The following is a 10,813-nucleotide window of genomic DNA, read 5'->3' as shown; positions in this document are numbered from 1 at the left end:
GATCTGGTGCTGCCTTGAGGTGTGGTTTAGATTTCAGATGCAGCTCTGATCCAACCCCTAGCCTGGAACTTCCATATGCTGCAGGTGTGGCCCTTAAAAAAAAAAAAAAAAGGAAAATGATACATTCTCTTCCTTATTCTCTTTGAAAAAGATAATTGCCCTGACTTTTCAAACGTTGAAGCAACTTTACAATTTTGGGAGTTCCCGTTGTGGCTCAGTGGTTAACGAATCTGACTAGCAACCATGAGGTTTTGGGTTTGATCCCTGGCCTTGCTTGGTGGGTTAAGGATCCGGCATTGTCTTGAGCTGTGGTGTAGGTCGCAGATGCGGCTTGGATCCCTCGTTGCTGTGGCTGTGGCATAGGCCAGCGGCTACAGCTCTGATTAGACCCCTAGCCTGGGAACCTCCATATGCTGTGGGTGCGGCCCTAGAAAAGACAAAAACAAAAAACAAAAAAGCTTTACAATTTTGGGATAAGCATAACTTTGTTGGAAAAAAATAATAATGCCACCAACTTTCTGGGTTATTATGAATAGGCTTAGCATAATAACTGGCATACAGTAAGTGCTCAATAAATGTCTTCAGCCATTATTTATTATATGCTTTGGAGAAAGACTGAGCTATGAGCCTCAATTTTCCAGCAAAAGCTTGCTGATGTGTCTGTCCTTTGAATCCTTGGGGAAAGGTAAGGGAGTGATCTGTGGCCAGCCAACTCCTCAACATAATTTTTTCAATGAATATATTTTTGCAAATATGGCTAGCTCTTAAGCATGAAATAGGCATTGTCACCAGTTAATGCTGAGGACACTGTGAGGTGTAGAGACATGTATCATTTTATAAACCCTGATTTCTCCTTGTAAGCAGAATTACATGCTAAGTACTGCCCACGGAGTAGCTTTAGACAGTTTTCCCACCTAACAGCTCTTTGCTGCCCACATATTTACACCTGCCATTATTTGGGACCCAAACAAATAGATTTATATTACTTTGACACGTTAAAAGCCACCAAGTAATAACTAAGAAATCTTTTAAGGTAGAAATTTGTCAGAAGTTTTTAGATACAAAGTCTGCCATCTAGTGGCATGAATGATTAGTGCAGGCACAGCCAAACACGTTCTAAGGAAAAAATGGGAACTAATATGTATTAAAAGCCTACTGTGTGCCAAGCATTGCAATAAGCAGTTTATTTCTTTACATCTTTCAGTCTCCTCGAGTATTCCTGTTATGCATATGTCACTGCTGTAACTCACCTTCACTAGCAGAGGATGAAAAGCAAAAGAAACTTCTCCTAAATTTATTTGTAGGTAGAAGAGAGAGAAAGCAAGAGAGGGATCCAGAATTAGGGAGCTGAAAGACTCAGAGATGTGAGCCTCTTTTTCCATGACCATGTACCTTATGTGAATGAACAGATATAAACGTCGTCTGGGGAGTTCCCGCTGTGGCGCACGGGGAGTAGCAGTGTCTCTGCAGTGGCAGGGTGCCGTTTTGATCCTGGTGCTGGCACAAGTGTGTTAAAGGGTTCGGCATTGCTACAGCAGCAGTGTAGGGCAGAGCTGCAGCTTGGATCTGACCCCTGGCTCAGGAACTCCATGTGCCATGAGGTACCAAAAAAAAAAAAAAAAAAAAAAAAAAAAAAAAAAAAAAAGAAGCAGAAGAAAACAAAAATGTTGTCTGAAACTTAAGAATTTCACCAAGTGTGAGTCTAATGGTGATGGTTATGTAATAGGTTCTTGAGGACAGAGGCCATATCATATATGATCATATCCTCTAACCTCCTCCCTTGAGGCTCCGCAAGCCAGGGTGGGTTTTCTCCTCATCCTTCTCTCACTGAAAATCATTCATTCTTTGACCAACTTCCACTTCCAGCTGTAGCTCAAATGAAATGGCTTTCCCCAGAGAGAACAGCACTTTTTTTTTTTTGGTCTTTTTGCCTTTTCTTGGGCTGCTCCCATGGCATATGGAGGTTCCCAGGCTAGGGGTCTAATCAGAGCTGTAGCCACCAGCCTACATCAGAGCCACAGCAACACGGGATCTGAGCCACATCTGCAACCTACACCACAGCTCACAGCAACGCCGGATCCTTAACCCACTGAGCAAGGCCAGGGATCAAACCCACAACCTCATGTTCCTAGTCGGATTCATTAACCACTGAACCACGACAGGAACTCCCAGCACTTAATGTTTTAGAACTTTTTTGCGGAATTTCTCCCCAACCAGACTCACTCTGGTGGCTCAGTGGGTTAAAGACCTGACATTGTCTCTGAGAGTATGAGGCCTCCTTCATTTCATGCTGTTCCTGTCAAGGTGATTATAGAATCAAGACCTAATTTTCCCAGCTTCTCAGGTTAAACTAATTGACTTGGGTTTTTTTTTTCTTCTTCTTCTTCTTCTTTGCTTTAATTTGCCCTTTGAAAATACCTTAAAAAAAAAATCTATGCTCCGAAAATTTAGTCAAAGGAATCTATGATCCTGGTTCCCAACTTACATATTAAATTAACCAGATTTCTTGGATAAGAAATGACAAATGGGAGTTTTTGTTGTGGCTCAGTGGGGTACGAACCCAAGTAGGAACCATGAGGATGTGGGTTCCATCCCTGGCCTTGCTCAGTGGGTTAAGGATCAGGTGTCACTGTGAGCTGTGGTGTGGCTTACAGATGTGGCTCAGATCCCTCATTGCTGTGGCTGTGGTGTAGACTGGCAGCTCTAGCTCCGATTTGACCCCCAGCCTGGGAACTTCCATATGCTGCGAGTTCAGCCCTAAAAAAAAAAAAGAAAAAGAAAAGAAAAGAAAAAGAAGAGTTCTCGTCATGGCTTGGTGGTTAATGAATCTGACTAGGAACCATGAGGTTGCAGGATCGATCCCTGGCCTCGCTCAGTGGATTAAGGATCCAGCGTTGCTGTGAGCTGTGGTATAGGTCACAGATGCGGCTCAGATCCCACGTTACTGTGGCTGTGGTGTAGGCCGGCAGCTACAGCTCCAATTAGACCCCTAGCCCGGAAACCTCCATATGCTGAGGGTGCAGCCCTGAAAAGATAAAAAGACAAAAAAAAAAAAAGAAAAAGAAATGACAAATGTACCACTTAGGATAGCATGTTAGATACTGTATTTCTGTACCTGGTGGATTTAAGGGAGAAAGGCAGTTCTTCTCTCATAATGTGGGTTTTCAGCAGGTGCCTCAACTCAGGCCTAGGTAGGGATGGCTTGTAATCAGATAATGCTTCAAGTGGGAGCAGGTGGCCATGCGATCCAGGTCGGATTAGTAAGTAACTGGCAGTGAGGAGGCCGCTCAGTTTCGGGCTGGACTCCGGTCACACCGTGTCCTTGGCCTCGTAGATACAGTGGGAGAAGTAACTCCAGCGCCCCTGCCCCAGCCGTGTGGGGGCAGCCTGAGCAGTAGCTGTGTCCATGGATATGAAGCTGGCGGCTGGCGTCTTTCTACCAACTAAGGGTCTCTCTTAGCAGATCCCATTTGGGCTCCTCGTCCTGCAGATCCTGGCCGGCTGCTGTGAGTCACCCCACGTTAGGATGTTGCTGGGAGCACCGCTGGAGCCCTTAGAGGTAAACTGTGTGGCAATCAGGTGACCTCAGTGACGTTTGCTCATCTGCTTTCCAAATCTTAGGGGGTAAAAACTCAAGGAGGTGCTTGGAGGTTTTCATTTTCCAGAAGCGATGTAATTGTGCCTCCCAACTTTTCTTAGGACCCTCTTTTTAAAAACAAAATTTTTTTAATTGAAGGGTAGCCAATTGACAAGCTGTGTTAATTTCTGCTGTACAGTAAAATGACTCAGTTATACATATATGTGTTCTTTTTCATATTCTTTTCCATTCTGATTTATCATGGAATATTGAGTATAGTTCCCTATGCTAGACAGTAGGACCTTGTTGTTTATCTGTTCTGTATATAACAGTTGGCATCAGCTAACCCCAAACTCCCACTTCCTCCCCCCATGCCCCTGGGCAACTACAAGTCTGTTCTATTTCATAAGTTCACTTCTATTTTATTTTATTATTATTTTTTGTCTTTTTAGGGCCACACTCACAAGCATATGGAAGTTCCAAGGCTAGGGGTTGAATTGGAGCTACAGCTGCCAGCCTATGTCAGAGCCACAGCAATTTGGCATCTGAGTGGCATCTGTGACCTACACCACAGCTCACAGTGACACACCAGATCCTTAACCCACTGAGCGGGGCCAGGGATGGAACATGTGTCCTCATGATACTAGTCAGATTCATTTCTGCTGAGCCACAAAGGGAACTTCTTAAATTTTTTATTAACATATAGTTGATTTACAATGTTCTGTCAATTTCTGCTGCGCAGCAAAGTGACCCAGTCATATATATATGTAATATATATATATTGTTCTTCTCATATTCTATCACATTCTATCCCAGGAAGTTTTAGCTCCTGTGCTGTACAGTAGGACCTCATTGCTTATCCATTTTAATTGTAATAGTTTGCATCTACTAACCCCAAACTCCCAGTCCATGCCACTCCCTTCCCCCTTCCTCTTGGCAACCCTAAGTCTGCTCTCTATGTCTATGAGTCTGTTTCTGTTTTGTAGATAGGTTCATTTGTGCCATATTTTTTGATTCCACATAGAAGCGATATCATATGGTATTTGTCTTTCTCTTTCTGACTTCACTTAGTGTGGCAGTCTAGTTGCATCCATGTTGCTGCAAATTGCATTATTTCATCCTTTTTATGGCTCAGTAATATTCCATTGTATGTATGTACCACATCTTCTTAATCCACTCATCTGTGGATGGACATTTAGGTTGTTTCCATGTCTTGACAATTGTGAATAGTGCTGCTATGAACATAGGGGTGCATGTATCTTTTTGAAGTCTAGTTTTGTCTGGATTCATGCCCAGGAGTGGGATTGCTGGATCATATGATTGTTCTACATTCAGTTTTCTGAGGAACCTCCATGCTGTTCTCCAGTGTTTGTACCAATTTACATTTAAAGCTACTTAAAAAAAAGTAAAACAAAAACAAAAACAAAAAACCCTCCCCAAATCCCAATTTCTCCCACTTCAATGAAATGAGTGAAGCCAGAAGTGAAAGCTGACCGTGAGGGACAATCTGCCTGTTTTACGTGCCCCCCTTTCCCTTCTCCTTGCCCCCTGGCATGTTTTCAGGCTGGTTCCCTGTGCACATGGGAAGCAGCCTGCAGGTCAGCCCTGCAGGTGCCCACAGAGCCAAGTTCCTGCCAAGCTGTAGGCCCCCCTCCCCAGAGATGTGCCTGACACCAGGTTTGTTACCACTGAGACACAAAAGGAATTCTGTTCTTTTTTTATTTGTAAAAAAATTTTATTTCAGTATAGTTGATTTATGATGTTGGGTTAATTTCTACTGACAGCAGTTGATTCAGTTATACATAGATATTTTTTCATTTTTTTTCCATCATGGTTTATCATGGGATATCAATAAACTGTGCTATACAGTAAGGCCTTGTTGTTTATCCATCCCACATATCATAGTTTGCATCTGCTAACCCCAAACTCCCAAACCATCCCTCCACCACTGCCCCTCCCCCTTGGCAACCACAAGTCTCTTCTCTGTGTCTGTGGGTCTGTTTCTGTTTTGCAGAAAATACAGGTTCATTTGTGCTGTATTTTAGATTCCATGTATAAGTGATATCATAGGGTATTTGTCTTTCTCTGACTGACTTCACTTAGTATGATAATCTCTAGGTCCATCCATGTTGCTGCAAATGGTATTATTGCATTCTTTTTATAGCTGTGTAGTATTCCATTGTGTATAAGTACCACATCTTCTTAATCCATTCCTCAGTCAATGGACACTTAGGTTGCTTCCATGTCTTGGCTGTTGTGAATAGTGCTGCAGTGAACATTCAGGTCCATGGATCTTTCTGAATTATAAATTTGTCTGGATATATACCCAGGAGTGGGATTGCTGGATCATATGCTAGTTCTATATTTAGTTTAATTTTTGGTGTTTTTTTTTTTTTCTGTCTTTTTAGGGCTGCACCTGCAGCATATGGAAGCTCCTAGGCTAGGGGTCGAATTGAAGCTGTAGTTGCCAGCCTACATCACAGCTCATGGCAATGCTGGATTCCTAACCCACTGAGCAAGGTCAGGGATTGGACTCACCTCCTCATGGATGCTAGTTGGGTTCATTGACCACTGAGCCATGAGGGGAATTCCCTGTATTTAGTGTTTTTGTTTTTGTCTTTTTGCCTTTTTTTTTTTTTCTGTCTTTTTTGCCATTTCTAGGGCCGCTCCTGCAGCACATGGAGGTTCCCAGGCTAGGGGTCCAATCGGAGCTGTAGCCGCCGGCCTACACCATAGCCACAGCAATGCGGGATCCAAGTGGCGTCTGCAAACTTCACCACAGCTCATGGCAACGCCAGATCCTTAACCCACTGAGCGAGGCCAGGGATCGAACCCACAACCTCATGGACACTAGTCAGATTCATTAACCACTGCACCATGATGGGGACTCCCTGTATTTAGTTTTTTTGAGGAAGGTCCACACTGCTCTCCACAGTGGCTGCACGAACGTACCTCCCTCCCTTGTGCCTCTCTCTCCCCATCTCCTTTCACGAATCCTCCAGTTCTTTTCTCTGTGATTCTCCACCTTGTCCCCAGGGGATGCCCCTGGCCCTCCTTCCTCATGTCCACTGTTCCTTTCCCTCTGCAGTCTCTTCTTTCCAGCCTCAACTGTCATCTTTCGAGGCGGGGATTCCTGGTTCTGTGAGGCTCTGGTGCCAGCCTCTCCAGAACCCCGTCCGTGTGTCTCATTTCCCTGCAGGGTGTGTACACCGTGTGCTCCGCAGCATTGCCCCGAGGGCCTTGGGAGAGGCAGAGCTCATCAGGGTAAGAACCTGACATAGTGTCTGTGAGGATGCAGGTTTGATCCCTGGCCTTGCTCAGGGGGTTAAGGATCTGTTGTTGCTGCAAGCTGCGGTCTAGGTTGCAGATTTGGCTCAGATCCCAAGTTGCTGTGGCTGTGGCATAGGCTGGCAACTGCAGCTCCTGTTGGACCCTTAGCTCAAAAACTTCAATATGCTGCCGGTGCAGCAATAAAAAAAAAATAGTTATGGCGCTCCCGCTGTCATGCAGTGGGTTAATGATCCAGCTTGTCTCTGTGTTGTTGCAGGTTGGATCCCAGCCCATTGCAGTGGGTCAAGGATCCTGGGTGGTTGTAGCTGTGACATAGGTCACAGCTGCAGCTCGGATTTGATCCCTGGCCCAGGAACTTCCATATACTGCAGGTGCTGCCAAAATGAAAAAAAAAAAAAAAATCCTCCAGAACAAATGCCCGGTGGCTCCAAGATAAATGTGCTCAAAGCCATTTCACAAACATCACGAGATCCTAGAGACTAGCACTGGTCTGTTTGGTCATGTCTCGTGTCTCCTCTCACATGATTGGCAGCTTATAGTAACATTTATGTGTCAAGCTTCCCCATCTTTGGGTGGCTCTGGTTGGTTTCTGTTAGGACTGTAGTCAGCAGCGCTATAAAGGACCAATCGCCTTCTTTCTCTGTATCGGTCCTGGGCCCCAGAGATCTGGCTGTTCCCCTGGGGCAGGAGATGCGCACAGGTGTGGCTAGGTAACTGTTGAAGGTGCTTACCTCACTGGAGAGGCTCTGGGGCTTACAGCTCTGTGGATGCTCGGAGACGGGCCTCCCAGGAGATGCTCTTTGTGCTTGTGTTTGCTCACGGCTTTCCTCTCTGGCTCTTATAACTACGGTGCATGCCTGCTGAATACACCCCAGCTTCGAGCAGGCTTCCCTCTGCTGCGTGACCTAGACTATCTCTCACCAGGGAAGGAATCCCCATCCATCTCCTTCCCCCCATGGGTCACTTGTCCATCTGGTCCTCTGACAGTAAAATTTAAGGCATTTCAGGTTTGAGATTGGCATACGCACACTGAGGTCTATGCAATGACTGGCCAAAGGGGACCTGCAGTAGAACACAGAGAACTCTACCCAGTATTCTGTCATCATCTTTGTGGGAAAAGAATCTGAAGGAGAAGACAGAAAAAAACTTAAGGCATTTTGTTCCATAATTGGAGATGACATATAAAATACCCACAAAACCATCCAAGCCACACATGTTTTTTTAAATTGAAGTATAGTTGATTTACAGTTTTTTATTGACGTGTAGTTGCTTTATAATGTGTTAGTTTCAGGTGTATAGCAAAGTGATTCAGACATATATCTTTTTCCGTATATATATATTTCTATATGTATATATACACACACATAAATATATACATATATTTTTTATAAATATATATATGTGTATATGTATATATACTTTTTCGGATGCTTTTACCATGTGGGATATTATAGAATATTGAGTAGTTTCCTGTGCTATGCAGTAAGTCCTTGTTGATTATCTATTTTATATATAGTAGTGTGTATGTGTTAATCTCTAATTCCTAATTGATTTATAATGTTGCAGTTTCTGGCATACAGCAAAGTGATTCTTTTTTTCTTTTCACATTCTTTTCGATTATGGCTTATTACAGAACACCGAATATAATTCCCTATGCTATACAGTAGATACATAGTAGAACCTTGTTGTTTATTCTTTTTTTTTTTTCCTTTTGTCTTTTTAGGGCTGCACTCTCGGCATATGGAGGTTCCCAGGTTAGGGGGCTAGTCGGAGCTGCAGCTGCCGGCCTGCACCACAGCCACAGCAACTCAGGATCCGAGCTGCATCTGCGACCTACACCACAGTTCATGCAATGCTGGATCCTTAACTGCGTCCTCATGGATACTAGTCGAGTTTGTTAACCACTGAGCCGCGATGGGAACGCCTCTCTATTCTTTATGTAGTTGTTTTTATCTGCTAATCTCAAACTCCTAATTTATCCTTAAGCGTTATCATAGGTTTGTTCTCTATGTCTGCCTGTTTGTTTTCATTTTGTAAATAAATTCATTTGTATCGTATTTTATTTTATTTTTTTTGTCTTTTTGCCATTTCTTGGGCCGCTTCCGTGGCATATGGAGGTTCCCAGGCTAGGGGTCTAATCAGAACTGTAGCTGCCAGCCTATGCCAGAGCCACAGCAACGCAGGATCCGAGCCGTGTCTGCGACCTACACCACAGCTCACGGCAATGCCGGATCATTAACCCACTGAGCAAGGGCAGGGATTAAACCCGCAACCTCCTGGTTCCTAGTCGGATTCGTTAACCACTGCGCCACAACGAGAACTCCTGTATCGTATTTTAGATTCCACATATAAATGGTGTCATATGGTATTTGTCTTTCTCTTTCTGATTTACTTCACTCAGTATGATAATTTCTAGGACCATCCATGTTCCTGCAAATGACATTATTACTTTTTTTAAATGGCTTAGTAATGTTCCTGTGTGTGTGTGTGTGTGTGTGTGTGTGTGTGTGTGTGTGTGTACCACATCGCCTGTTGATGAGGTTGTTTTCTTGTCTTTGCTGTTGTAAATAGTGCTTCAAGGAATATCGGGAAGCCTATATCTTTTCAAATTAGAGTTTCCTTTGGATATAAGCCCAGAAGTGGGATTGCTGGATCATAACAAGCTACATGTTTAAACTAACCCTATGCAGACCAGGGATGGGAAAGAAACTGGGTTATTCCATTCAGTCTTTGCCAACCTTGTGGGGAATAGCCTATGGCTGTCCTCTTTCAAGGCTGGGTTTAGCAAAGGTGTCACTGAATAAGAAGTGGTCAGATGAGGTGTTTCAGAGCCCAACTTGGGAAGAAACAAAATAATAGCAGGTGTTAACTCATGACCATTAAAGCTCCACTGTGTGGGCAGAGCTGCAACTCTTACCTGGGAAGGATGAGAAGATGCTCTCGGGGCACCTGCATCCCCAGCCCCCCAATCATCAAGAAAAGAGGCCTGCAGAGTTCCTTGGTGGCCTTGTGGTTAAGGGCTAGATGTGGTGGTCATTGCTACAGCTCAGGTTCAGTCCCTAGCCTGGGAACTTCTGCATGCCACAGGCTTGGCTCCCCCCAAAAAAAAGTTTAAAAAGAAGAGAAAAGAAAAAAGAGGAGCTCCCACTGTGGCTCAGTGGGTTAAGAACCAGACTAGTGTCCTTGAGAATTTGGGTTTGATCCCTGGCCTCACTCAGTGGGGTAAGGATCTGGCATTGCCACAAGCTGTGGTATAGGGTACATATGTGGCTCGTATCTGGTGCTGCTGTGGCTGTGGCCAGGCTGGCAGCTGCAGCTCTGATTCGACCCTTGGCCCTGGAACTTCCATATGCCACAGGTGCAGCTGTAAAAAGAAAAAAAAAAAAAAGGAGAGGGAGAAAGACTTCGCTCCCTTCCTTAGCCTACCTCCCAATAAATACAGCGGGAAGAGAAGAGGCCACACTGATGTTACTGTTTCACCAAAGTTAGGACCCCAAGACCCTTATCCCCCATCACTCAGATACTAACTAAATGGAACAAAACAAAAACAGGTTGTAGACAAGGTTCTGGGCAGTTTTGCTGGAGAAAATGTCCAAGGACCCGGCTTCCTTCCACCGTCCACACACCTGCAACTTGGGTTCTTTTAGAGGCAGGAACTTTCAGACTCTCCTGGGTCTGAGCCCTGGTTCCTCCACTTGGCATCTCGGTGACCTTGGCAATGGGCTTACCCACTGAGTCTCATCCTCTGTCCAGGGAGATGATAACAGTACAAACTTCATTCATTTGTTGGGAGGACTAAATGCAATAACCCCCTTCACGTACTTGGCACCATTCCTGGCACAGGGTGAGCACACCAAGCATCTTCATTATTATATTATTTAGTTAAGTGGGTTGACCTATATTTTTCTTCAAATATCACAAAACCATAATCATTCTGCCATCCCT

This window comes from Sus scrofa, chromosome 10, assembly GCF_054392235.1.
Source record: "Sus scrofa isolate SSC_HxYL_T2T_F1_AM1 chromosome 10, Sscrofa_HxYL_maternal_Yorkshire_Landrace_v2.0, whole genome shotgun sequence".
In the NCBI taxonomy this organism is placed as follows: domain Eukaryota; kingdom Metazoa; phylum Chordata; class Mammalia; order Artiodactyla; family Suidae; genus Sus; species Sus scrofa.
The sequence above is the reverse complement of the archived record's forward strand: the minus strand, read 5'-3'. Positions refer to the sequence as shown.